The 5,249-nt window shown below is 38.5% G+C and overlaps 1 pseudogene; it reads right to left on the minus strand.

Moving 5' to 3' along the window:
* Window positions 1-2,490: 2,490 nt before the first annotated feature.
* LOC148535179 (5S ribosomal RNA) lies at window positions 2,491-2,609 on the minus strand (annotated as a pseudogene).
* Window positions 2,610-5,249: the final 2,640 nt, after the last annotated feature.

The raw sequence follows: 5,249 nt of genomic DNA on the forward strand, positions 1-5,249 counted from the left end.
ATATTAAATATTTATGATATCTATACCTGAGCCCCTGATTGGATCTCTTGGATGGATGATTAATTTATGTAATAAGAGGACCTTGCACCAATTATATTGACTACATCAAGTGTAGTGCGTTTTTTTCATTGTGAACTTATATATATATATATATATATATATATATATATATATATATATATATATATATATATAGATAGATAGATAGATATATAGGAGATTGTAGCGCCACAGAGAGTCAAAGTCCCTTCACAATTTAAAATGTTATTCTGATAATTCTGATAATTAATATTTCAGAAGAAAAACAAACAATATGTTGAAACACAGCACTCCCCAATTTGATGGGTGTCAGCTTATCAATAAAAATATTAACAATGGTAATTTGTTAAAGGTAAATGTGTAAATAGCAAAACTAATATAAAGCGCACAATGTGCTGTGTGGGTGCAAAAAATTTGCAGAAATACAGATATGTATATATATATATATACGTATATATACACTTATATATATACAAGTAACACCAATGTGCAAAAATACAATATAAAGTGTGAACCGTGCATATGCAATAATGCAAATAAATATCAAATATAAAAATCACAATAACTTAATAGATAGTGATATCATAAAAATATATAGTTTTAATTACAAGTAATGCCTCAGACACATGGGGCAACAAACATACAATAGTAACTATGCCACTGACATATGTTTAAAACAGTTTAGCTTAAAAACAGGGTAATAATAAATATATAAAAAAGGGGAAGGGGATAAAACGGGAATGGCTTATCAGGAAATGGAAAGGTAAGTTCATGGAAGGCGGAGTCAGGAGTTTCCAACGCGTTCGTCCGGTTACTGGACTTCTTCACGGGATGTGTTTCTCCTGTGGGGTATCTGGTATAAATACCCACTTACTGGGACAAACTAGGCAGGAAGTGACATCACTTCCAGTTTCGTGGATGAAATATTTGTTCTATTACATGAAAATGAGTTATTCAATGTCCATGTGTTATTTTAGATGTTAAATAGCGGAACCGCTGTTAGTTAGATCGAATCTCAGTCATAAGTTTTAATGTTATTTTATCGATCTAGGTTGTCATGAAGTATTCCCGGAAGTCACGTGATTACAGTGTCTTCCGCTGCTTCCGCCCATTCGGGCGCTGTTTAGAAAGTCTAGTGAGTAGCTTCCGCCCTGAGTTGGTGATCATGTGACTGATGTCGGCCATCTTGGTACTCCTGTTTTGGAGCTGCGGTAGTTGTCTTATTTCTCCCAGCCGGGATCGGCGGTGGCCATCTTTGTTGTCACATAGTCATCAGTGTCCATCTTGGTACTCCCGATCTGAGGGTCCATCTTGGTGCTCCCGATCTGAGGGTTGACGGAGGCCATTTTAAGCAATTGATAAGGAATGATTTTAGTGCGGTGGCCATCTTGGTGCTCTCTTTTTAGTTAGCAATTGTAGCCATCTTGGTATACCTTGATTAGAGTAAATCATCATAGGATGAGTGATGGATGTCTCGATATAAAGGGAATCTGTTTATTTCTCACAGGAATAATTCCTATAAATAAAAGATAATATTAATAATCATAGATAACAGGTTATAGGTACCCTTTGTTATATGTATATTATTGACATAAATATAACGAGGAACAAGGCCAAATCTAAAAAATGTGGGCCAATTATGTTTAGTAACCAATATAGTTATTTGCCAACAGAGGGTCTCATTCAGACCCGCTCGCGAGCGCAAGACGCTCGCAAGCGGGTCGATGGTACCCAAATGCGCATGTGCACGACGGAGGGAGCTCCGTCGTGCGAATGCGCGAGACCCGAATAACGACGGCCAAGCTGTCGTTATGGGTCTCGCACCAAAGGGGGCGTGCTGTCGATGGTGACTGACAGCACGCCCCCTTTGGTGGGCGTGCCGGGGGCGTGGCTGCCAGATGGAGGCGTTCCCATGGGAACGCCTACCGTCTGGGTCCGGCCCCACTGACATCACTAGTGATGTCAGTGGGAGTGATTTTGGCTCTGATAGAGCCAAAATCACTCCAGTGCTTGCGGCAGCGAGACCCTACAGCAGGGTCTCGTCGCAAGCCCGATGGTCGCGATGGTCAAGACCATCGCGACCATCATCATGGTCACGACCATCATCATGGTCACCCACAGCTGTGCGAGCGTCCAAGAGGCCGCTCCATTTTCAGGTAGGAGGGCCCTGATTCAGAGCGAGCCCTCTGGTCAGAGCATCCGGCTCTGAATCAGGCCCAGAGGCAGTTAGAACAACCAGAAAAAATGGAAAAAATCTAAATTGGAAAAAATCTCTTCATATAATTTGTCTTTTAAGGTCAGGGGCGGAGTGTGCATTCCAATCTTGATAGGTGTAATCGAGAGAGACTGATGTTTCTTCTCACGGTGTATTCATAACTCAGTATTTTTGTTTGATGGTGTTTCCTGCTCAGTAGCTGCAGGCTGATGATATAAAAAGGTGAATCTCATATATTACTACAGTTCCTAGTCTTCCCTGGTGGTCTCTCATCCAAGTACTAGCCAGGCCCATCTCTGCTTAGCTTCCAAGATCTGCTGGGATTGGGCACTTATAGTGAGGTATGACTGTAGAAATGAGATTCACAAAAATATCATCTAATAATGTCTACAGGAACGGGCTATCTCGTAGCTGTCATTGAATCCTCGCATTGTCATGGTGTTGAGTTCAAAGATCCAGTACATCTCTCTTTTCGATAACTTGTTTGCCAGATCTCCGCCCCTTTCTCCAAGTTGTACATGTTCAATAGATTTGAAGGTCAGGTCTTCTGGATTGGAGTTGTGGTACTGGGTGAAATGTTGGGATACCAAATGTCCTTCTACTTTATTCTTTATGTTCCGCATATGTTCTTGTATTCTCAATTTGATTGGACGTTTAGTTTTGCCCACAGAGAATAAAAAATCGGAATGATGGGTTTAGTGATTAAAAGGTATTGGAATTCTTCCTTGGTGATGATGTTGTTGCGAAGTCCATACACCAGGAGAGTTCTCAGTTCATCAATGTAGTTAACTGTAGGGTCATTTTCTAGTAGAGTGTAGGAGTTCAAATCTGCCAGAAATCTATATGATTTTTTGACATAGTATGACCGATCCATAACCACTAACCCCCCTCCTTTGTCAGCCTGTTTGATGACAATATAATTTTTTTTTTTAAGGTTTTTGAGTGCTTCTTTTTCTCTATTCTTTAAATTGTACTTGGTAATTGGTTTCATTTCTCCTTCACATAAATCCTTTTTAACCAATTCATAGAAGACATTTAAATGACTCCCCATAGATTCCACTGGATAGTACTTGGATTTCCCTTTAAGTCCTGATTTTGATTCATTTGCATTAAAATTTCTTATCACAGCATCTTCTTTTCTCAGAAAATGTCTTTTTAGGGTAAGATTCCTTATAAATTTATTGAGATCGATGAAAGTCTCAAATTTATTCATATTATTCAAGGGTGCAAATGTTAATCCCTTATATAATAAAGAAATTTCTGGTTCTGTTAGCACATGTTTAGAGATGTTGAATATTCCTTTCTCTTTGGGGTCAGCTAAAGGTTTCTTCTCTTATAGATTCTTCCTCCTGCCTCCTCGTGTTTCTCGTCTTCTCTAAAGCTGGCCACACACTAGACCAACTTACATCCAATCATCCAACTAGTTGATTGGTTGGAATGAAAATCTGGTAAGGGATGAAAGCAAATGACAATCAACAATTTGCTCCCTAATGCCGGAAAATGGACAAAAACTGTTGTTTGAACAAATTGTTTTGATCAAACATTTAACAAACTTGTCTGACGACCATTTTCATCCGTTTTATGGCATTTAGGAGCAAATTGCTGATCATCAGTTACTCCCATACGTTACCAGATTTTCATTCCAAACCAATCAACTAGTTGGCTGGTTGGATGAAAGTTGGTCTAGTGTGTGGCCAGCTTTAGTCTTCATTTCATTGGAGACACCAGTCTCGTGGCTTCTTTGAAGAATGACTTTCTCGTGCTTGTTGGCATATGTTCTGGACCCGGGGATAAAAAGTGATCCGTGTCACTGTTGGAATCATATCATTGTAATGTCAAGAATCTATTTTTCGTTTGGTATGTTCTATAGTGTTGAGGTTCAGTAATATTTTCATCTCTTCTAAAATTGTGTTTCCTTTTATATGATACTGGCGTCCAAGTTTTTTCTTTGTTGGGGTTATTCCACTGTTGTTTAGTAGGATTCTAAGGGAATCTACTCCAATTCTTAATCCTATTAAGGTCGTAGTCTTGTTTGTCCCTAGTGAATTTCTTTTCCTTTCCTTTCATGACATCCTCCTCTATACGATCCAATTTGCGAGTAAGTACTGCATCATTTGCTCTATAGTCCTCTTTATCTTTTAAGCCTTCCATATGTACCTCTTTCTCCTTTATATCTGATTCAAGTTCTGTGAGTATAGGTTTTTTTCTCACTAATAATAAGTTTCAGCAGGTTTAGGGAGCATTTGTGTAATATGTTATCCCATTTGTCCATAAAACCTGTTTTTTCTGTGCCAAAGGTCAGATTTTTCACTAGTCTTAAACCTGTTGGGATTCACAGAGATATAATGTTCCAACCCTTTGCTGTCCCACCAGGTTTTAATTTCCTTAGTGATCAATGAAACGAAGACTAAGAGAAGACGAGGAATACGAGGAGGCAGGAGGAAGAATCTACAAGAGAAGAAACCTCTAGCTGACCCCAAAGAGAAAGGAATATTCAACATCTCTAAACAGAACCTAAAATTTCTTTATTAAAAAAGGGATTAATATTTGCACCCTCGAATAATATGAATAAATTTGATACTTTCATCGACCTCAATAAATTTGTAAGGAATCTTACCCTAAAAAGACATTTTCTGAGAAAAGAAGATGCTGTGATCAGAAATTTTAATACGAATGAATCAAAATCAGGACTTAAAGGGAAATCCAAGTACTATCCAGTGGAATCTAAGGGGAGCCATTTAAATGTCTTCTATGAATTGGTTAAAAAGGATTTATGTGAAGGAGAGATGAAACCAATTACCAAGTACAATTTAAAGAATAGAGAAGAAGAAGCACTTGATAACTTTCAAAAAAACAATGATATTGTCATCAAACAGGCTGACAAAGGAGGGGGGTTAGTGGTTATGGATCGGTCATACTATGTCAAAGAATCATATAGACTTCTGGGAGATTTGAACTCCTACACTCTACTAGAAAATGACCCTATGGTTAACTA

Source organism: Taudactylus pleione, unplaced genomic scaffold (genome assembly GCF_031769625.1).
Source record: "Taudactylus pleione unplaced genomic scaffold, aTauple2 ptg000055l, whole genome shotgun sequence".
NCBI lineage: Eukaryota > Metazoa > Chordata > Amphibia > Anura > Myobatrachidae > Taudactylus > Taudactylus pleione.